This window comes from Medicago sativa, chromosome 6 (genome assembly GCF_051527215.1).
Source record: "Medicago sativa cultivar Bolivia chromosome 6, Bolivia_mono, whole genome shotgun sequence".
Taxonomy (NCBI): domain Eukaryota; kingdom Viridiplantae; phylum Streptophyta; class Magnoliopsida; order Fabales; family Fabaceae; genus Medicago; species Medicago sativa.
Window position 1 is genome coordinate 32424957 of NC_140754.1, and position 24294 is coordinate 32449250.

General features: G+C 36.8%; 1 pseudogene across 1 annotated transcript in view; it reads right to left on the minus strand.

The window, feature by feature from the left end:
* LOC146914585 (receptor-like protein EIX1) overlaps positions 1-24294 on the minus strand; it is a 60094-nt pseudogene that overhangs the window by 27691 nt on the left and 8109 nt on the right. The window contains exon 2 of the transcript XR_015014302.1: positions 23342-23845. The product of XR_015014302.1 is annotated as a receptor-like protein EIX1 (transcript). The remainder of the gene's footprint in view (positions 1-23341; positions 23846-24294) is intronic.

Here is a 24294-nt window from a genome sequence, read left to right on the forward strand (position 1 = left end):
TCTTGGTTTTCGGGTGTCAAACATTGATTACGTTTGAACCTTTTAAACCGGTGATATCTTATTTTTTCTTGGGAAGGGAAAAAGTAAGCAAAACCCTTGAGAATCGAGGTCCGGGAGTTGTTTTCGCTACGGGAAGGTGTTAGGCACCCATAACGACTATAGTAACCTATAGGAACCGTCTTTAATTTCTACGCGTGCGCTTTATTTTTAAATGCTATTTTGAAATGTTATTTACACCTAAGAATATTCTATGTGAAGAATTGGAGGGAGAAGATTGTGTTTGAATTTTTATTTTAGTTGAATTGAAGGAATTTTGTTCCTTGCCTACGTACCCGTTTAAGGGATCAAATCCACCGTAGTTCTCTCTCAAAAATGTTTTTGTTTTTGTTGGTTGATTTTAAGTTTGAAAATTGGAGTTTGAAGAATGGAAAGAGGCCTTAAAGGCATGAGATTGTAAAAAGTGAGGTTGCATTAGTCATTTGCAAAAACAAGTCAAAGTATGATTAAAGTTCATTGAAATTTGATTAAGAAAATAAAAGGAAAATTCAATGGGGTTTTAGACCCCAAGGTTTATTAAGAAAATAGTTTTGAGTGATGTTGTTCATATTTTTTGGAAAATTGATTTTTTCTAAGTCCAAAGCCTAAACATTCATCTAAACATACAATCCTAAACATACATCTAAACATGCATATTCTAGCTATATACCTAAAGTGATGTGTGTGCATGTGTCGGTGTTTGTGTCGGTGTACATCATTAGAGTCCATTGTCCTTATTACATCATACCCTAGATACATTCTATGGCCTCTTTGCCAAGAAAATTAAAAGTGGCGTGAAGAAAAAATATTACAAAACTCCTAAGTGTTTACATTCTAACTTTGGTACAAATTAAATTGTAAGAAAGAAATAGAGATGGATATGGGATGAAATGGAGATGCTTATGAAATGATGAAGCATGAAATGAAAGGAGTTAGTAGCACATGAAGCATGAAATGAAAGGAGTTAGTAGCACATGACAATATCAAAGGAAATAAAGCAAGAGAAGCATTAGAACATAAAGGATAGAAAATGAGTGCAAACATGGCTAAAATTTGTTCATAGAATGCAAGAACCATATGACCTATAATTCTCACATTCCAATATATTTTTGGGGGTTTAGAAACAAGTCTTGGAATGGGAATCAAGGCAATATGATCTTCTTGGCATTTTAAAACAAATTTTAAGCATACTTGCATTATTTAACTACACAACTAACTTGTAAGCTAAGCAACTAACTAAATTTCACACACAAGTATCAAAATCCTATTCAAACAGTGGTTAAGAAGTTGGAGGAACACATATCATGCATCACAAGTGTATATCAAAGACAAGAAACAAAGTTAAACCAATTTTCATCCATTTTTTCATAAACTTCAAGAAATAACACTAAAATTGCCTATATATTTTTTTATCAACAATTCCAGTGCAAAAGTATTAGGAAAACACCAAGAAAATATCAATAAAACATAAAAAATGGTTTGAATTTTTTTGCAAAAAATTTTGACACACAGGAGGTGCAGGAAGCCAAATCCAGGGGTGTAATTAGCAAGAAATGAGCAAAAACGAGGGATTCAGCAAGAAGTGACCCAGGCCCAAGGTTCTGAACCAGATTGGTTCAGGTGAACCGGTCTGGTTCACACTCTTATAAAAATGGCGGAACCGGTCCACCTTCATTCCAAACCTAGGTTTCTCTTTCTTCTCTTCAGACTCTCTCGTTCTCTCTCGTTCTCTCATGGCTTCTTTCATGATTCTCATACATCAAACATGATTTTGGACCATAAGCTATGAATCAAATCACAAATTATCGTAGAACAGACACAAAATGCTTCGATCTTGCTATCGTTCTGAAGAAAGTTGTTCGAATCGTTCGATTTTGACATTTTTGGAGAAAAAGAGTTCGAAACGTTTCGATCTACAAGCTCTTTGAAGAAGAGTGTTCAAAACGTTTCGATCTACATGTTTTTACAGGTTTGGTTTTGGATCTTTACGTTTTTTAGGGTTTCAACTTTCTTTTCAAATTTTTCTGAAGCAAAACCCTAATTCGAACTACTTTCTTCACTGATGATGGATTTGAACCTCAATTGATGAAATAAACGGTGAATCTTGGACGAATCATGCTTCTAGGGTTTCGTTCGAACTTCATCGAATCTTTTTCAAAATTTTCCTTCGATTCACCGTTTATTCTTGATTTCCAACCTTCGATGATGAATACGAGTAAAAACGAGAAGGTTTTTCTTGAATATACCTGAAATTGTTTGGAGATTCGAACGAAAGATCCTGGAGCAAGCTTCGAGACCGAAAATAAATCGGTGTTTTGATCTTTCTCTTCTTCGAACTGTGATCTTGCTTCAATTTCACTTCTTCTCTCCTCTTCGAACTGTGATCGTACGAATTTTCAAATTCGTGCTTGAATTGCAGTCTCTGAAGTTCGATGATGATGATTCAGTGATGAATCACTGAGAACTTTTGAAGAAATTACTTCAATTCGAGCTTAATTGGATTCTGGTAAAGCTAGGGTTTGATGAATGTTCTTCATGTTCTTGGTTATTTCTGGATTTCTTGAGAATTTTTGATCGAAAAATCTGAGAGAGAGAATATGTAAATGTGTTTGTGATGTGGCGTAAGATCTGTGGCTCTCTCTGACACTGTGTGCTATTTATATCCTGCCATGTGTGTTTGAAGTCCATTGAGAAAGTGCCATGTGTCCTGAACTGTAACTAACTCGTTCCTTGCTGCATTTTGGACTTGGGCCTTTTGTGTAATTTCGAAACTCTTGAGGACTGCCCTGCAATTTAAGAAAAGGACCAGACTGCAAATTGGACAAAAGACTTAATTGTGATTTTAAAAATGTTTAAAAAGGACCGAAAAAAAGAAAAGACCAAAATTACAAACAAAAAGACTTCAAGGACTGTAATGCAATTAAAAATTTAAAGGACTTAAAAAAGATAAAAGTGAGAAGGACCAATATGCAATTTTAGGAACTAGAGGACTAAAGTGCAAAAAAAATAAAATAAAATTGAATTTAAAATTGGTAAACTTGACTAAACGTAAAGTGAAACAATTAAAACTGACAAAACGGACTAAAACGAACCAATGGCCTAAATGAGGTACTTTAAAGTACCTCTCTGCCGAAATTTCGTGTGAAATGACCAAAATGCCCCTGGGGCTGAAAACGACTTAAAAAAGACTCAGATGCAGTTGAAAAATGGATTTTTAACAGAAATTGAATCAAAGACTCATACAAGCAAAATTAAAGACTCAGAGACAATTTTTAGGATTTAGACAGTGACTTGACACTTGAAATGACCAAAATGCCCCTAGAGGCAAAACTGACTCAAAATGACTTCAAATGCAAGTTTTGGAATGGATTTTGACATAAAATGAAACAAAGACTTATTCAACCTATTTGAAGGGACTCAAACAAAGTTTTGAAAGACTGAGAGAAATTTGACATAGGAAATGACTAAAATACCCTTGCATGTAAATTTTGCAAATAACATTGAAATAAAATGCAGAGAAAGATGCAATTGATCAGAGACAGTTCAAATGACTTAAAATGCAAGAAAGAAGAATTGGATAAGTATTTTTAGGTCCAAAATTAGGGTATAACACCCACTCCATACCTCCATAGGTGTCTTGAAGTTTATTCCTATTGATGGACATCTATTGATCAAATAAGCAGCAGTTGTAACTGCTTCACCCTAGAAACTCTTAGGTAACCCAGCTCCTAGAAGCATACACCTCACCCGCTCCAAAAGGGTCCTATTCATCCGTTCAGCAATACCATTTTGTTGCTGTGTTCTCGATACGGTTCTATGCCTCTTGATTTCTTTCAACCTGCAAAACTCATTAAATTGCACTGAAACAAACTCCAGGCCATTGTCAGTTCTCAAACCTTTTAGTTTAGTTCCCATTTGATTTTCTATGAGAGTGTACCATTCCTTAATCTTCTCAAAGGTGTCACTTTTGTTTTTCAAAACAAAGACCCACACTCTCCTAGAATAATCATCAATGATGGAAAGAAAATAGGAACCCCCTCAATGAGTAAGAGTCTTGGAAGGACCCCAAAGGTCCGAATGCACATACTCAAAAGGTATACTATAATGATGCATACCACTACCAAACTTCACTCTATGTTGCTTGCCTAGTATGCAATGCTCACAAAATTCTAGCTTGTCCAATTTATCTTTTCCTAGCAAACCTTGTTTAGCTAGTTCAACTAAACCTCTTTGAAGGTGAGAAAAACACAAGAAGGGGGGGTTGAATTGTGTTTTAGAAAAATTCTTCGATTCTCCTAAAAATTGAACACACTGATCAGAAGCTAAGTGAGACAGCTTCTGAAGTGATAATCAGAATCTAAATGCAGCGGAATAAAACAGAGAGAGAAAAGAAGAACGACACAAAGCAATTATACTGGTTCCTTCCACAATCCGGAAGTAGTCCAGTCCCCCTTGCACTTCCAAGGAGATTTCACTATGAGTAATATCTGATTACAAATGCTCAAGCACACAAGCAAGAGACTTCCTTTGCTCAAGCACACAAGCAAGAGACTTCCTTTGCTCAAGAACACAATCAAGAGACTTCCTGCTCAAGCACAATTGCAAGAGACTTCCTAACTAAACAAAATTACACAGAAAATTGTTTAAGGTTGAACACTTGATATACAATCAGAGGTGCTCACAATTCAAATCAGATACAGACTCAATGGACTTAAGAATTTCTAAGATATGACTTTGAGACACAGAAATTCTAAGTGAATGCAGAACAATTTCAGCAGAGGTTTGGTACTTGTAAAAATCTTGTGAGTCTTTCGTTCAGCGTTCTTGCATTACCAATTCTCTAGGTCTTCACTCCTTTATATAGAGGTGTGAAAGAGACGTTGTGAAATTGTCAGCACACCAAAGAGTCGTTGTTGAAGCTTGATCTTTCACCAATGATCTTTTGCCTGATTTGGTTGTTGTCCTATGAAGAACCAATTTGAAATCCATTCCTTATCCAAAGGAACATCTATGCAGGCGAAACCGTATTCTGGAGCTGTTTTCTTATCCTGTAGCGTGGACACAAAACAGAGTAGTGGAGAACGTGGTTGTACAATTCGTACAAAGTACAATGTCAACGCTTTCGTCCAAATTGCAAGTACACGCCTTCAAACACCTTTGAAATGACCGTTGCAAAACTCCACTAATCCTTTGTTTGTGTTTTCGAATCCAATAGACAGCTTTTGCATTGATAATTCTTCAATTCTTGATTCTTTGCAAATCCAGTTGATATTCAGCTTCTGGTGAAATGGCTTCTGATGAGGCAGCTTCTGATGATGCAGCTTCTGATGATATGACTTCTGAACTTCTTGTCTTCAGGAGCACTATTATTACTTCAGAATCGCCTTAACTTTAGGAGCACTATCCTTACTTCAGAAGCGACTTAACTTCAGGAGCGCTTTTTCTCTTCAGTAACAAGTTGCCTTCAGGAGCGTCCAAGCTTCAAATTTTTGTTGTTTCCTTTGCTCTTTATTTTCTCATTCAGAACCAATGATGATGTAACTTTATAATTATGGTCCTGTACACTTGAACAAATATTAGCTAGTCCAATTTACAATTTTTAATACCTTGTTATCATCAAAACTCTTTAAGGTTCATTGTTAAACACATTTTGTTCCAACAATCTCCCCCTTTTTGATGATGACAAACAAAAGTATTTAAAATTGATCAATTGTTGTTAATCTAATTAACAAGTTGACTTTGGGGTTCTGAGGTTTGTAAGCTCAGAATCTGAGGTTTGTAAGCTCAAACTCCCCCTGAGTCTGATAGTCTTTAAGGTGAGGTTTGTAAGCTCCCCCTAAGTTCTATCCAGGTTAATTAAATTCATTTTTCGCACAATAAAATTATCAGAGCTTAAAAAATTGAATCATTGAAAGAATTAACTTATAGATAAGAAGAATGGTTCAATTAATTTTACTTGAATTTTGATACTCCTTCGTTCGTTCATAGCTTATACCAATAAGGTAAAAAAAATGATAGAAGTTTTTCAAAAAAGTTCAAATGCCATTAATGGGGCTCAGAGCCGTTAAATACTTGTCACATATACTCCCCCTTTTGTCATTATCAAAAAAAATGAAATAAATGTAAGCATAAAAGACAAAAAGATATGCGAAAAACTCAAACAAGAGAGAGTATACTAAGAAATGAACTAAATAAATCAGAGCAAAAAAAATATATGAACATGAATATCTAAATATCAGAAGCAGCTAAACAGTCAGAATCAGTAAGCATACAGAAGTAAAGAGAAATAACACAAGATGGTTTCAGAAGCAAGGACTAAGAATTTTAAAACAAACAACAAACATTAAAAACACAAGGGTGTGCAACTAAGGGTTGGTTTGTTGTTGTTTCTTCATCTTCTCCATTTCCTCAATTTTCTTCTGCAACAGTTCTTCAAGCTGTTGTTGTCTCTGGAGAAGAGCTTGTTCCCTTTCCTTAGCTTCTTGCTGCTGCTGTGCCATCTGTTTCTTCAGAAGCTTACACAACCTTGCTTCTCTGGTCAAGTAGTCCTTTTCTGAGAAGAAAGACTCGTTTGCCAGGAGCAGTGTAGAACTTCTTACTCTGAGACTCTGATTCAAATGCTCCATTAGCCTTCTGACTGAGGCTTGCTTGACTCTGATGCATTTAGCCTTGATATCTTCAATAAGCTCAGCTGCCCGGTTCTGAAGAGATGCCCAGGAGTCTTCATATGCACTTGTGAGATCAATTGTCCTTCTTTGATCCACCAGATTATGCATTTGACTCAGGATTGAGAGAAGCTCAGTATTAATATATCCAGATTCCAGGATGTTTGTGGGTGGTTGTTCAAGGGTTTCAAGATCAGAATCACTGATTTCCAGGTCTTGAACAGGGTTAGGAACTGGAATGGTAAAGTGTGTTTGTGTGTTTGAAGATGAAGGCTGGTCAGGAGCAAAGTGTGTGGTAGAGGTTGAGGCTTGGACATTGACTTAAGAGTTGTCAACATCCATGGGAGTTGCTTCTAGGGAGTGTTCAGGTAAATGTTGAAAGTCTGTTTCAGTTGGTGGTTGTTGTGGTGAAGTTGTTGTTTGATTGTTGATTTGGGGATCAATGGTAGTTATTGGTGATTGTGAGGGTGTTGTGGGTTTATGTGGTTCAGGTGTATGTTGATGGGGGTTTTCTGAAACAACATTTTCAGAAGCAGCTGCTTCTGGAGTTGTTTCAGAGGCTTTTTCTGAGGTTTTGTCTTTGGGTAAGTCACCTGAATAGTGTAGAATAAGATTGTCTAAGACAGAAGTGTCTTCTATTGGTTCAGGTACTGATGGTGAAGAGGGTGAGATGGGGATAGGGATGACTGGAATCTGGATTACCTGAACTGCAGGGCCAGCTTCAGAAGTGATCTTCTGTGGACCAGCAGCTTGAGGAACTACTTCTGAAGTTCCATCTTCTGGAGCATCCTCCATAATAATCATCATTTCATCTTCCTCATTGTCTTCAGTAGTCTTACCAGCAATGGCTTTGACTTCAGCCAATTTCTCTTTGTAGAACCTATCACAATCTTCTAAACCCAAAGCCTTGAGCTTTTCATCTCTTTGTTGAATGTATTGTGCTTTTTGATCCTTTCTGTCTAATATAAGATCAGAAGCACGTTCATCTGCCATTTTTTTCATTCTTGGAGTCATCTCAACCATAGGACTCACAAGTTGAAGGGGAGCCTTCTTCTTCTTCAGCTTGGGATCAGCCTCTTCTTTCTCCATTTCTTCAAGAGCTTCCTCCAGCTGCTCTTGGGTGATTACCAAATCTGCCTTACCTTTTCTTCTTTTCTGAGGAATAGACGCAGCACCAACCTTCTGCATCTTTCCTTTATCCTTGATAGAAACAGGTTTAGCTTCAGACTTAGCAACTTTTTTCTTTTCAGATTTAGCAATAGCAGCTTCTGACTCAGTACGGGTTCTGGCCCTCTTTCCTTTAGTAGGAGCAGCATCAGATTCTGAACTAGTTCTGGCTCTCTTCCCTTTAGGTGCATCAGAAACGGCAGCTTCTGACACAGCAACTGCCTTGGCCTTCTTACCTTTCCCTTTAGCAAGAGCAGCTTCCTCCTGAGAACTCGCAACTTCCTCCAAGACGTACTCAACTACTAATCTAGCTAAGTGTTCAGGATTACTTTCCTTAACTAAGCAAGGAAAGTCCCTGATAATCTCAGATTCATCTGTGGTCATCTCCAACCACTTCTCATCTTTAGGAGCTGTCTTGAATATGTGCATAGAATGCAATGTCTTGCTACTGATAGTCTTCTCTGCAGTAGAAACTTCGAAGCATTTATCAGAAGCATCCCTTGTTCTTCTCAAAAAATCCAGCACTTTCCCTTGATAAAAGATCTCAGAGAGCAATCTTCCATAGGGCACTTGTTTCCTTCCTTTGACTGTGCTTTCATTAATAGCCCAGCAGAGATGATCCAATACATATCTTGGGAAGTTTATCTTTTCCAGATTGGTCATGAAATAAATTGCTAGCTTCTGTTGGTTGTTGGGTTGATCAGACCCACCTGCTCTTTGAAAGAAGCAATCGTTACTGAATTTCACCAACATTCTGTTGTGAATCTCCATTTCAGAAGGCTTAGCATCTTTGTTACCACCCAGAAGAGTGTTGTAGTAGTTTTGCAGCAGGACATCATCCTTCTTCACTATTTCTTGAAACCTTCCTTCTGCATCCATTCTACAAGCTTTAGCCACTATCTCCTCTGTGATGACTACGGGAATACCCATCACTTCAGACCTTATCTCAAGGCTACTGAAGGAAGTGGGATTCAACTCAATCTCCTTCTTTCCTTTCTTCGACCCAGCTTGTTTACCTGCTACCTTCACAGGCTTTCCATTGACGATTTCAGCCCTTAACCAGAAATCTTTGACCAAGTTCGCATATGTTGGCCCATTTAGCATCTTGAAGTAACCGGACAGTTTCTGAGTTTCTACATAACCTTCCATGTCCACTTCGTACTTCTTGAGTGAAGTGAAGTCCACTGGCGATTCTACTTGAACTATTAAGGATTCCCATGGAATATCCATAGTCTTCTCTTTGTAGATGGACTCAGATTCTGGTACTCTTTGCATGTTTGATGTAGATTCTGAAATTTTTGAGCTTGATGATGCCATTTGATGATTGACGAAGATTTGAAGAAGATGAAGATTTTAGGGTTCTAAGGTTGAGAGAATGCGCTTACTTCGCAAGAGGTTTGAGAGCAAATGTGTTTGTTGTGAGTGAGTAGTGTGTGAATTGTCAAAGTGTTAAAAGTAAAACGATTGCAATTCAAAAGAGACAAACAAACATAACATTAATGACAAAATTGGGGGCGCGTGAAAAGTACTTTCAAAGCTATTAAATCATCATTGCCCTTTTAGTTATACACCAACACACACAGGCCACGTAAGAAGTTCACAGAGTAACTACCAAGTTAGTGGGCCAGAAGTTACTTTTTAAAAGGTAACTTCCAACGTTTCCACTAATTCAACTATTCAGAAGCAACAAATCCAGCTTCTGGACTTCAGATGCTGACGTCATCATCAGAAGCGAGTTTTCCTCAGAACCTCAATAAAGAGCTTCTGATGGACTACCGCTTCTGAACTAACTTCAGAACCTAAAATCCTATTCAGGAGCAAGCAAGCATTTAATCAGATACAAAGTGCATGTTCAAATTTTTCTTTATAAAATCAAATCTTTCAACAGTTAAAGGCTTAGTAAATATATCAGCCCATTGATTTTCAGTATCAATGAATTGTATATCTAAAATTCCTTTTTGAACATAATCTCTGATAAAATGGTGTTTGATTTCAATGTGCTTAGCTCTTGAATGCAAAATTGGATTTTTAGACAAACAAATAGCAGCAGTATTATCACAATAAATGGGAATACTGTTAGCAGTTATCTGATAATCTTCCAACTGATGTTTCATCCAAAGTAATTGTGTACAACAACTTGCAGCTGAAATGTATTCTGCTTCTGCTGTAGACATAGCAATAGTTGATTGTCTTTTGCTAGCCCAGGATATAAGATTATCACCCAGAAATTGACAATTGCCACTGGTTGACTTTCTTTCAATCCTATCACCAGCATAATCAGCGTCACAGAATCCAATTAGCTTATAATCTAAAGATTTCCTATAAAGGAGTCCAAGATTAGTTGTTCCTTTCAAATACCTGAAGATTCTCTTGACAGCAGTCATATGAGATTCTCTAGGATCTGATTGGAATCTTGCACACAAGCATACACTGAATAAAATATCTGGCCTGGATGCAGTGAGGTATAACAAAGAACCAATCATACTTCTATACAGCTTCTGATCTACTTTAGCTCCTTCATCTTCTTTGCTTAAGTTGCACGTAGGATGCATTGGAGTGTTCATCACTTTACAATCTTCAAGTTTGAACTTCTTCAGAAGCTCCTTTGTGTACTTTGATTGATGAACATAGACTCCATCTTTGCATTGATTGATTTGAATGCCAAGGAAGAACTTCAACTCTCCCATCATGCTCATTTCAAATTCATCCTGCATTAACTTAGAAAATTCCTTGCAAAGAGATGCATTAGTAGAACCAAATATTATATCATCAACATATATTTGCACAACAAGAATATCTTTCCCAAGGGTCCTTCTGAAGAGTGTAGTGTCAACCTGTCCTCTTTTAAAATCACTCTTGATTAAGAAATTACTTAGTCTATCATACCAAGCTCTGGGAGCTTGTTTCAAGCCATATAGTGATTTCTTCAGTTTAAAAACATGGTCAGGATATTTAATATCCTCAAATCCAGGAGGTTGCTTGACATACACTTCTTCTTCTATGACACCATTGAGAAATGCACTCTTGACATCCATTTGATATAATATTATGCCATGATTAACTGCATAGGAAAGAAGTAACCTGATTGCTTCCAATATTGCAACTGGAGCAAACATTTCAGTGTAATCAATGCCTTCTTGTTGACTATACCCTTGTGCAACAAGCCTGGCTTTGTTTCTTGTTACTTCACCTTGCTCATTCAGCTTGTTTCTGAATACCCATTTTGTTCCAATAATGTTCTTGTGCTGAGGTTTGGGTACCAGATCCCACACATCATTTCTTTGAAACTGATTCAATTCTTCTTGCATAGCTAGGATCCATCCATCATCTGAAAGTGCTTCATCAACTGTTGTAGGTTCAATCATTGAGATTAGTCCAATCATTGACTCTTCTTGTCTGAAATGTGATCTTGTTCTTCTTGGACTATCTTTGTTTCCAATGATTAGCTCCTCAGGATGTGAAGACTTGTGTTTGAATGTGTTTCTGGGAGGATCTTCTTGATGTGAGCCATCTTGTGCTTCATCAGAAGCAGTTTCATCTTGCGCTTCTGATGTGGGTTCAGCTTCTGGACTATCTTCAGACTCAGCTATCTGATCAGGTTCTGGAGTAGCTTCAAGAACCTGTATCTCCGCAAAACTTTCACCTTGCTTTGAAGTTTTATCTTCAAGCTCCTTGTCATCAAATTTAACGTGCATAGATTCTTCAACACAGAGTGTTTCTGAATTATACACTCTGTATGCCTTTGACCTTTCAGAGTAACCTAAAAAGATTCCTCTCTGGGCCTTGGCATCAAATTTCTTTAGGTAGACCTTGTTGTTCAGAATGTAACATGTACATCCAAATTGATGAAAGTAAGAGATATTGGGTTTTCTTCCTTTAAAGAGTTCATATGCTGTTTTCTCCAAAATAGGTCTAATATAGATCCTGTTTTGAACATAGCATGCTATATTCACTGCTTCTGCCCAAAAATGTTTTGGTAAATTGTTTTCATGAATCATGGTTCTGGCCATTTCTTGTAAAGTTCTATTCTTTCTCTCTACAACCCCATTTTGTTGTGGTGTTCTAGGAGAAGAGAATTCATGGAAAATTCCATGTTTTTCACAAAAAGCTTCAAATGGCTCATTTTCAAATTCTCCACCATGATCACTTCTGATTTTCAAAATTTTTGATTCTTTTTCAGATTGAATTTGAGTGCAGAAGCTACTGAATACATCACACACAACATCTTTACTCTTTATGAATTTCACCCAAGTCCATCTGCTGTAATCATCAACAATGACTAATCCATATCTACTTCCATATAAGGATGCAGTACTCACTGGTCCAAATAAATCAATATGGAGTAATTCTAAAGGTCTTGAGGTTGAAACAATGTCTTTGGTTTTAAAAGATGATTTCACAATTTTCCCTCTCTGACATGCACCACAGAGTGCATCTGAATGATAGTCAATGTCTGGTAGTCCTTTCACAAGTTGTAACTTACTAAGCTTAGAGATTAACCTCTAGTTAGCATGTCCCAACCTTCTGTGCCACATCCATTTCTTATCATTCACTGATAGTAGGCAAATCACCTTCTGATCAGCCAGTTCAGAAAAATTGATTTTATAGACATTGTCAACTCTCTTTCCTTTGAACACAATGGATTTGTCTTCCTTGTTGATTACTGTACAGTTGGGTTTTTCAAAAAGCACATCATAACCATTATCACAAAATTGACTAATGCTCAAAAGGTTATGTTCAAGACCATCTACCAACCATACATTATTAATTGAAGTAGAGGAATTACCAATAGTTCCTGTACCTATGATCTTGCCTGACTGGTTGCCTCCAAATTTCACATTTCCTCCCTCTTTCATTGTTAGGCTGAGGAACATGGACTTGTCTCCTGTCATGTGTCTTGAGCAACCGCTGTCTAGGTACCATGATCTTTGCTTTGGCACTGCTCTTAGACATACCTGCATCATTGATATTTTTAGATTTAGGTACCCATTGTTCTATGGGTCCTGGAAGGTTAGTACTTAAGGCTTTACTCTTCACTTCTTGTACCTTGTGCTGTGAGTTGGGTTGCTTCTGATTAACCATCACCTTAGGTTTTGGTACTTCAGAAGCAGTAACTGTCTTCTTCTGAAACTTAGACTTCAGAACCCCATATTTTGGTTTCACCAGACTCTGAGGAATAGGTTCTGATCTTTTCAGGATCCTAACCTTTGAAGTCTTGGAATCAGATTTGATCATAGCCTTTGACTTAGAGTTCTTTGGCTTTGAAGTAATCTTAGCCTTAGAACTAGAAGCTTCAGGTTCTGATTGAACAACAGTTTCCAACTCAGCCCCTTCTGGTACAAAGAATGTTTTCAGACCTTCCTTGATGCATTCACAACAAGACTTTAGATTGGTTTTCTCAAGTTTCACCTCTGGAAAACCAATTCCTCTGCCATTGTTCTTGTAAATGCTATAAATCATAGAAGCTACTCTGCTTCTGTCAATGCCAGATATAATGAAATCTTCAAGAGCAATTTCATGATTACTTAAAGGTTTTTCATTACACTTTTCTTGTAGCTTCTGACATAAGAACCTGAGCTGATCTTCATATGTTTTACACATGAAGTCAAAGCCCCTAAGTCCTTGTTCAGAAGCTTTCAGATCCAATAGAGTTGATTTTTGCTGTTGTACCAAATCAGCATATTTTTCTTTTAAATCCTTCAACTCATTGGTTCTTACTTCAAAATGTGTAAGAAGTTCTTTAAGTGACTCAACAAGTTCATCTCTGGGAATTTTGGAATATACCTCGTTTTCATCTTCTGAGTCTGAATCTGATCCAGCTTCTGAAGTTGCTGTTGCTACCAACCCAACAGCTACCTTTGCATCTTCATCAGCTTCCACTTTATCAGATCCAGATTCACTACCCAAATCATCCCAGGTTGCCATTAAACTCTGCTTAATCTGCTTCTTGAATTTGCTTGGTTTGAATGTAGACCTCTTTGACTTGTCCTTTGACTTTTCTCTTTGAAGATCAGGGCATTCAACAATGAAGTGACCCGGCTTCTTGCAGTTGAAGCATCCCTTCTGATCTTCTTTCCTTGAGCTTCTGGAGTTACCCCTTTTGGCGAGAAACTTTCTGTTCTTCTTGGCCAGATATTGAAGTCTGTTTGAGAGCATGGCCATTTCAGCAGCATCTGGTTCAGAATCTGAACTTGACTGTTCTTCCTCTTCAGATTCAACCACTTTGAGAGCTTTTGATGACTTTCCTTTGGATGGAAGAGCTATTGATTTACTCTTCTTAGTAGACTCATGTTCATTAAGACTTAACTCATGAACTTTGAGAGAACTAACAAGATCTTCGACACTTAAAGTGTTTAAATCTTTAGCTTCCTCAATGGCAGTCACCTTCGGTCTCCATCTGGTAGGTAAGCTTCTGAGAATCTTGCTTACATGATCAGAAGCAACATAGCTCTTCTTTAGAATATGTAGCCCAGAAACTAAGGTTTGAAACCTTGAGTACATCTCCTCAATAGTTTCATCATCCTTCATCTTGAATAACTCATACTGATGTACAAGCAGAAGAGCCTTTGCTTCTTTGACCTTCTTGCTCCCTTCATAATTTGAACAGAGAGAAGCAAACATAGCTTTAGCAGTGGATTTGTTACTCATCTTCATGTACTCTGCTTTGGGTATGGCAGTGACAAGAGCTCCTCTGATAATATGATGCTTCTTGTAGAGTTTCCTCAGTTCTGGAGTATGTTTCTTTCTATCCACAGCAGCTCCTTCTTCATCAAGGACTAAATCACCAACACCATCTTCCAGAATATCCCATAATTCTTCATCTAGGCTCATGATGTAACTGTAAAAATTGGTCTTCCACCAAGAGAACTCTTCAGCATCTCCATTGAACTTTGGAACTTTTCCAACACTGGTTTTCTTACTATCACTATAATCATGTGAGACATTTTTATAGCTAGTATCACCAAAACCATTAGGAGGAGGAGTAGTCATGTTTTTCTCAGATCTTTGACTGTTGCACGGTTAAGTGTTACACAACAGACCAAGGCTCTAGATACCAATTGAAGGTGAGAAAAACACAAGAAGGGGGGGTTGAATTGTGTTTTAGAAAAATTCTTCGATTCTCCTAAAAACTGAACACACTGATCAGAAGCTAAGTGAGACAGCTTCTGAAGTGATAATCAGAATCTAAATGCAGCGGAATAAAACAGAGAGAGAGAGAAGAAGAACGACACAAAGCAATTATACTGGTTCCTTCCACAATCTGGAAGTAGTCCAGTCCCCCTTGCACTTCCAAGGAGATTTCACTATGAGTAATATCTGATTACAAATGCTCAAGCACACAAGCAAGAGACTTCCTTTGCTCAAGCACACAAGCAAGAGACTTCCTTTGCTCAAGAACACAATCAAGAGACTTCCTGCTCAAGCACAATTGCAAGAGACTTCCTAACTAAACAAAATTACACAGAAAATTGTTTAAGGTTGAACACTTGATATACAATCAGAGGTGCTCACAATTCAAATCAGATACAGACTCAATGGACTTAAGAATTTCTAAGATATGACTTTGAGACACAGAAATTCTAAGTGAATGTAGAACAATTTCAGCAGAGGTTTGGTTGTTGTCCTATGAAGAACCAATTTGAAATCCATTCCATATCCAAAGGAACATCTATGCAGGCGAAACCGTATTCTGGAGCTGTTTTCTTGTCCTGTAGCGTGGACACAAAACAGAGTAGTGGAGAACGTGGTTGTACAATTCGTACAAAGTACAATGTCAACGCTTTCGTCCAAATTGCAAGCACACGCCTTCAAACACCTTTGAAATGACCGTTGCAAAACTCCACTAATCCTTTGTTTGTGTTTTCGAATCCAATAGACAGCTTTTGCATTGATAATTCTTCAATTCTTGATTCTTTGCAAATCCAGTTGATATTCAGCTTCTGGTGAAATGGCTTCTGATGAGGCAGCTTCTGATGATGCAGCTTCTGATGATATGACTTCTGCAGCTTCTGATGATGCGGCTTCTGATGATATGACTTAACTTCAGAAGCGACTTAACTTCAGGAGCGCTTTTTCTCTTGAGTAACAAGTCGCCTTCAGGAGCGTCCAAGCTTCAAATTTTTGTTGTTTCCTTTGCTCTTTATTTGCTCATTCAGAACCAATGATGATGTAACTTTATAATTATGGTCCTGTACACTTGAACCAATATTAGCTAGTCCAATTTACAATTTTTAATACCTTGTTATCATCAAAACTCTTTAAGGTTCATTGTTAAACACATTTTGTTCCAACACTCTTTCACTAATATGCCCCAATCTCAAATGCCACAATTCAGAATTATTATGAGGTACAACACTAGCTACCGATGCATTACCAATTACCATGGAACCATCTAAAATGTATAAACCATTCATTTTAGACCCTTTAACCGTAATCAATGCACCATGCGAAATTTTACAAACCCCATGCTCAATTCTATTGCAATAACCTAGACTATCAAACATGCTAAGGGAAATTAAATTTCGTTTAAGTTCGAGAACAAACCTCACATCCTTTAAAAGGAATTCACGGCCATCAAAGATCTTTAGACGAATGGTGCCCATGCCTTGGACTTTGCACGCTTTGTTATTTCCGAGTCGAACAACTCCTCCTTCCTTTAGAGCCAAAGTCTCAAAATATTCCTTCCTAGGACACATGTGATAAGAGCATCCTGAGTCTAAAACCCAAATCTTCTCCGGTTCCCAAATTGTGACCACTAGTGCACCCGCACTCTCATAACCATCTTCATCGGACGCCACCGCAACTTGAACGGAAGAACTACCATTGCCCCCTTTATCTGGGAAATGCTTCTTAAAGTGACCTTGCTTAGGACAAAGAAAGCATTTATACTTTGATTTGTCAAAGCCCTTGGACTTAGACTTGGACCTCGACTTCCCCTTGCCTTTTCCTCTTTGCTCACTTCTCCCTCTTGCAACATTCAAGCCTTCACCATCCTCATCAACCTTCAAGTCCTTGAACTTGGTCAATTCCTTGGTTCTCAAAGCCGATTGGACCTCCTCCATAGTAGTAGTGCCCTCCTTACCATAAAGGATGGTATCCTTGAAATGCTCAAAAGACTTTGGTAATGAACAAAGTAACAACAAAGCCTTATCCTCATCTTCCATATTAACTTCAATATTGGCCAAATCATCAAGAATTTTGTTAAATTCCGCCAATTGCTCCGAGATTGTTTTAGACTCCACCATCCTGAATGAATAGAGTTGTTGTTTCAAGAGTTACCCATGAGCCAACGATTTTGTCAAGTACAATGAATCCAACTTAGCCCACATCGACGCCGCGGTAGCCTCCCTCGCGACATCCCTTAAAACCTTATCACCGAGACACAAAACAATGGCACTTTTTGCCTTGTCTATCATCTCACGCTTCTCCGCGTGTGTCAAATGTGCCGGCATCGCCGCTTCACCCTTCAATGCTTCTACACACTTTTGTTGTGTCAAAACCGCTTGCATCTTATCCTTCCACAACCCGAAATCATTACTTTCGGTGAACTTCTCGATGTCCCACTTTGAACCCATGATACCAACTTTACCAATTTACGCCTATGCCCCACGGTGGGCGCCAATTGTTGTGAATTCGGACAAAATCACACCAATGAATAACAAAGATGTGTGGAGCAAAGGAAGTGGTAATCAATAGATAAAGTGTCTCCAAACAACAACAACAAAAAAACAGATCTAAATCTAAGTGTAGAGCAACACCACAAGCATAATCAAAGCAATAAAGATAAGCAATGAAAGAAAGGAACAAACACACCAAGATGGTAACCCAGTTCGGTCCAATATGACCTACTCTGGGGGAGAGAGCAGCCCTCCAATCCACTATAAGATGAAAGTGATACAAATGGGTTACAAGAAATTTGCTTAAAGGCTCACAAAAGAACAAGACCTAATTTCTACCCATTTTCATGTCACCCACACTCACAATGAATCCTAAGAGAAAACACAAAAGGAGGCTTTTGATCCTTCCAATGGTGAAATCTCACTACCCAAGGTGTTTACAATGTTTCCCAACCAAAGAGATCCTCACTACAAAGACACTCAACCCTAAAGTTACCTCCTTTGTAATCCAAGTTTCTCTCTCTTCAAGCTCTCCTTCAAAATCTGCAAAGAAACACTTATATAGCAGTCTTCAGCTGTCAAAATCGTGTCACGTTTGTCCAAATTGTGACACGTTTGATACGTACGACCCAAGGTACGACCAACCTTATCCTGAAAATGTGCCCAGCAAGCTGAAAATCGTGTCACATTTTCCCAAAATCGTGACATGAATGAGCACTCAGAAAACCATGCTCACGGCCTAGAAAATCGTGACACGTTGAGGAAATCGTGTCACGATTCCTCTGTTTCTCAAAAACACAAATTTGAAGCCAACAAACAACAATGAGCATACAGAGTGCAACAAAATGCAAAGTTGCAGAGTCCGAAACCAATTCTACATTAACGATAGATTCTTACATGTTGTGTTAAGTTTTACTCTCATGTTCAGTCAATTTTGAGGTCTCGTGTACAGTCAATTCTACATTAACTGAGTGAGTGGTTGTAAGGTGGTATTTTTGGAATTGCAACTGTTGTGCTCTCATGTTCAGTCAATTTTTCGGTCTTAGTCCAATCATTTTTTCCTACGTGTATTCTTACATTTTCGATGGATGTGAACTTCAATCAGTTTAATTTTGGTTACTAAGGTTTTGCTATTGAGGCCAGTAAATGAAAAATAGAGAAAATAAATGGTTGATGAAAATAAGAACATGAATTGATGTGTAAAGCCAAAAACTGCTTTAAGAGTGATTGATCATCAGTATGGGAACTTCTGTAAGTTATTTACAATACATGTGAAAGCCCGCTAAGCTTTATATATTATACGGATGCAAAAAGCCAAAAACTGCTTAAAATGAAAATTTTGAAACACTCTTTGCAGATATTCAATGAAGTCATGTTTCTGTTAATGAATGAGTTCTCACTGACTACTTTGCAGAAATATCTAGAAGTCAACAGATAACGCTATAACAACAGACGTAGCAATATCTGAATGTCATTGCATTGTGTTTTTTAGTAGCGGCCAAATAGTGGATTCAAAATGCTGATGCAGGGTTATAAATTTAAAACCAGTTAACAAGATTTAGTTGTTATATGCTCAAAAGCTGACTAACTATTGGTTGCATAGTTTGATATAAAACAATGCACCATTCCATCAAACAAACGCCCATTGCTACTGATATTTGAAATTTTCCAGAGGACTCACTAAACCATATGAAACATGTGTAGCTACTGCTTACTTGCATTATAAATAACTTGTACATACAAAAAAAGGTAGGCATTGCTTATATGATACATAGAGCATATGTGTTCTACTCAGTATTGCTCGGTTCTCCCATTCAATCCTCCACAAAAATACAGAAAAATGCAATCTAGAACATGAAGCTTCATCTAGGAAAAGCACTTCAAATGAGAAATATGGAACAAAGGTCGAGCTGTTAAAGTTTATCCTTATGAAAGCAACATAACTCTATGTCGATTTTGGTAATCAACGGCAAATCTCTTAAAAGAAATATTCAACTTGAATCCCAGCAATTTTTGTCTATCTCCAGAATTGTGAGGTTTTCAGCTAACTACATTGTATGTTAAAAATGAAATGAAGAGAAAAGAAACCATAAAACTGTTCAGCTCTAACCACAAATGATTGAATGACTAATTATAAGAAATTACAACAATTGTTACACGGTTTTATTTTCGGAGGTGTTAAAACTGCCTCTATATCAAGCGTTGCGTAGCAGTGCTTAGGTGTTACGCAAAACTGCCTCTGTAAACAATTCGACCAGAATCAGTTTCACTCTGTGTTGCACGGGTGCGGGTACGGTACCCGGTACAGGTACGGGTACGGGATACAACATTTCTCAAAAAACAAAGGTAGAGGTACGTTAGGATATTATTTTTTTAATTTAAAATAACATAGCAAGGAGAAGTGAGAAGTGAGAACAAAAGCTAGTATAGAATACGATAAAGGAAGGATTGGCGTTTATAGACTCTTCTACTTCTGCAACTATGGGCAGACAAGAAAAAGTGGACATTAAGTAAGTAACAGCAGTTCCAGAGTCAAATAAATGTTGTTGTGGCTCTTGAACCATTTGAGTTTATAAAAAAAACAAAAAAAAAAACTATAATTGCTATTAATTATCATGAAAAGCCTCATTTTCTCAAGAAAAAAATGGTTATGCATACCGTGAGAGTACCACCGCCGTACCGTAACCATACCAAGGTTAAAAAACAAAAAACAAAAAATCGGTACATCATGGCTGTGTACTGTACGAGTACCATACGAGTACCAGTACCCGTGGAGTACCCGGTACGAGTACGTTTTGCAAATTGGAGTACCCGTGCTTCAGAGGTCTCGCTCCATTCCCTAAACTACACTAATCATTATATGTATCAGTACATACCATTATATGTATCAGTACATACCAAAATTGAGACAAGTATAAGCTTGATCAAAGTATTAAAAATTAAAATCAGTTATTCTTGAGTTTTCACAAGCTAGGAACAACACAAATTCATCAATTGTCCACAAAAATGGAAATCAGTCAAGATTATTTAATAGAATCTAAGTAGAAATTGAGATTCCAAATGAAAGAGGAAAATCACAGATAAACCCTAATTTAATTTAAATTTTCAAAAAATAGACGAAATCTGAGATTTTATATCATATATGAAATCAAACGTAATGGTAAATAAGCAGAAAAATTTAAAATGAAATATAAGAAATGGAAACTCAACTAGATATTCTGAAACGAAAAAATGATGGTCTTCACTTGATGATAGATTGGAGATTCGAACATTGAGATGGGTATTCTGAAACGAAAAAATGAGGAATCGATGATTTCTGAATGATGAAGATCAATGAATATTATTATAATTCGTCAGGCATATTAGTTAGCTACATTTAGTTACGAAGAGGTATCTTCATAAATTCATAACTGTAATCAGAAAATCTACTCAGTTATGAGATAATGTTTGTTGTACAACTTGTTTCTATTCAATGTAACATCTTATTATTACCACATCCTTATTTAATTTGTACATTTAATTAGGAATATGAACTTTACATCATGTTCAATTTTTGGAATTGCAACTGTTGTACTCTCATATTCAATTCAATTTTGAGGTCTTTTAATCCAATTAGTTTTTGTACACATGTATGTTTATATTGTAGATAGCTTGTAAGTGAAAAATAAAGAAAATGCAAAGTATTGTGGAAAAAGATAAATGTATGATTACATTACAGAAGATGAAATCAGCAATGAATGAGCTTTGAAGATCTAAACTAAACTCCTAATCTTCTACTTACAAAGTGCGAAAAAATGCAGAGTCGCAAACAGAGTGCGAAACCATACATTAACGATAGATTCTTACATGACTGTGAACTTTGAAGATGTATCACGGAAGAAGGTAAAAATGTATTACATACCAACAAAGTGCGAAAAATTTAACCTACCTTGTACACCACATGGCATGAATCAATCTTTTTGATTTTCTTCCAAAGCAAATCATGATCTAATAAGGTTTCATAACAAGTTTTTTTAAAATGTCACCAAATAGAAAAACAATCCCTTTACTACTAACACCATTAATTTTTCGTCAATCTATTTGTTTTCTTAAGAAAATTTTCTGTTAACTTCTAACGAGATTCTTCAATTGGCAGACAAACCTTCTTTTTTGTCGATTTTCTATAGTTATGGAGACGATTTTGAAAATTTCAGGGTTCACGAACAATGCCTTTACTCACCTCCTTGCTGGCTTAGAAATGGGTCTCTTGGCTGTCTTTGTCGATTCTCATGTTGTTGTGGTAGATTCATTACCTGAAGTCTACACTTGAGTTTTAGATGAACCTTTGATAGTAACGACAGACAACGAAGGAATGAACTAGAAGTCACATTTTCATTACCTGAAGTCCATATTTTTAATAGAACTTATGGGAGGTGAGTGTAATTTTCCTTATTCTTATCATTGTCATATTTCTCTGCATTTACTCTGCTGTAACTCTATATCAGTATTGTCAATTGTCAAATACTAACTATCTTAGGCTTTTTGGTGAAAGAAACATAAATTAATTTTTCTGTATGTGTAAGATGGTCCCTTAGACAAGTGTTCCTTGGGGTTGAAATGTGAACATAAATACATTTTAATTCCACAGGTCATGTGCTGAAATTCTGTTAGACAAATACATTTTTTGAGCTCTGACTGATCTCAAAGAGGCCGTTCTGATGGTGTGGTCGGTGATATGAGAAATGAACCAAGTGTTCTTTTAGGTTACGGATGATGGAGAACTAGCTGGAACAGAACATTTTCAACTAAGAGTATTTCCTGAGGTAAGTCCATGTTACTGAACAATTTTGATAAACAATGTCACATTTTGGTATTCTTCATTACTTCAGATGCACAACTAACTTGGCTCGACAGTTAATATCCTGCGCTGCTTCGATAAATATTATGAGGGTATTTTTGTGATTTTATCTTTCCTTCTCAGTAAGATAATTGGATAACATTAAGAACCTCTAACTTAAATTTTCATATTTTCTTAAATTAAATTAATAGTCTTAAATGACATGTATTTTTACTTGTAGAATACTTCACCAATGTTTATTGCATGAATAAATTACAGAGAATACAAAAGGTATTACAAGTTGCAACTCAATTCAACAAGGGACTATTACATAAGAGATAAATGACATAACCACATATTACAAAGAGACACCCCAAAAATCTATTTGCTAGAAGATATAGTTTCTCTTCGGTCATCAACATCTCTCAATTTGTCCGGATTACACAATCCAGATGTATAATCAAGACAAACCAAGTGTTTTGAGACATGCTAGGAGCGAGGAGAAATCATGTTCCTAGATTTACAATGCAAATAATTCACAAACCATTAATAAAATAAGAGAAACCATTCATCTTCCAAGAGTAAATCTTTGACTGCACACCGTAATCTGATTCACCACCAACGCACTATCGAGTACCCTTTAGTGAAGTTACCCCCTATATAATAGTTTAAGTGTTAACGTCATTAGATAAAAGTCTAGTTTAGTGTTAACATCGTTAGATATAAAGTCTAAAATACAAATTTTTAGAAAACATGTAACTTGAAACATAATATCATGAAAGATAACTTTTGAGTTTCGAACATATATCGCTTACACTATCATAAAAGATAGATACAAATATTGTATAAAAACATATGCTTGTTTTAAAGGAAGTAAGAAAAAATTCCTTTAAACTCTTTAAAATTACTAAGATCAACAATATTTCACAAGAAATTATATGTAAAAAATATATTTTTAGATACTATACTGATATATTATGATCACTATTTGATGTTACATGTAAGTATATATGAGATGTCTAAAGTTAAAGTATAATTACCAGTTAACCTTTGAGCCCCCATCTGCATTTCACGTAAATTGTATCCACTAAGTTGTTCATAAACTTGAAATAAGCATGTCTCCAAGAACGCTTGATTAGGATTGAGCCAAATACTCCCCAAAAGCCAATAATAAATCCGAATGTCAAACTTATGTAAAATCCACGATTTAGAAGCAAGTCTTCATCTTCTTGAACTTCTGCTTTTGGTTCATGTGGTGGCTCCCCTTCAACGCACAATTTTACAAGTGGTGCTCCACAAAGATCAAGATTATCTTCATAACTTGATGCATTGAAACTTTGTAGTTGTGTACTCGTTGGAATCTCTCCATATAATTGATTATGTGACAAATCTAACACACTAAGTCGATCAATTTGAGAAAGACTAGAAGGAATTGAACCAAGCAACTTGTTTTGTGACAAATCAAGAAAGTCAAGTGATGTTAACTTTCCGATATTTGAAGGAATTTTCCCTGTCAAGTTGTTTCTTGATAAGTTCAATGAGACCTGTTGGAAAATGACTCAAAAATGATGCATCCTGGAACTGTCAAAATCGGCGCCCGAACACTGTGCAATCGGGGCCTGATTTTGAGCTAATTCTGAAGGCCTGTGATACTGTAAAAATCGGCGCCCGAATGGTATAAATCGGGGCCCGATTTGTTGCGCTGCAGAAGTTAAAAAAACAGTTTTTTCATGGGCCGGTTCAGTTCCGTTTGGTTTTTTGAGGGATGCTTTCCACTATAAATATAAACCTTGTATCAGATGATTAGTAGGGTGTAGAAAAACAGGGTTTAGAAGCCAACAAACAAACTAGGGTTTATAGAGAATTTCTCTTGGCAACAACACTAGGGTTGGGATTGTTTTGATTCACCTTGAACAAAGCACTATTAGGATTGAGTCTCTTGGTCACGGGAAGAGGCTGGGACTGAGGGTAGAGTTAGGTTTGAAGACTAATT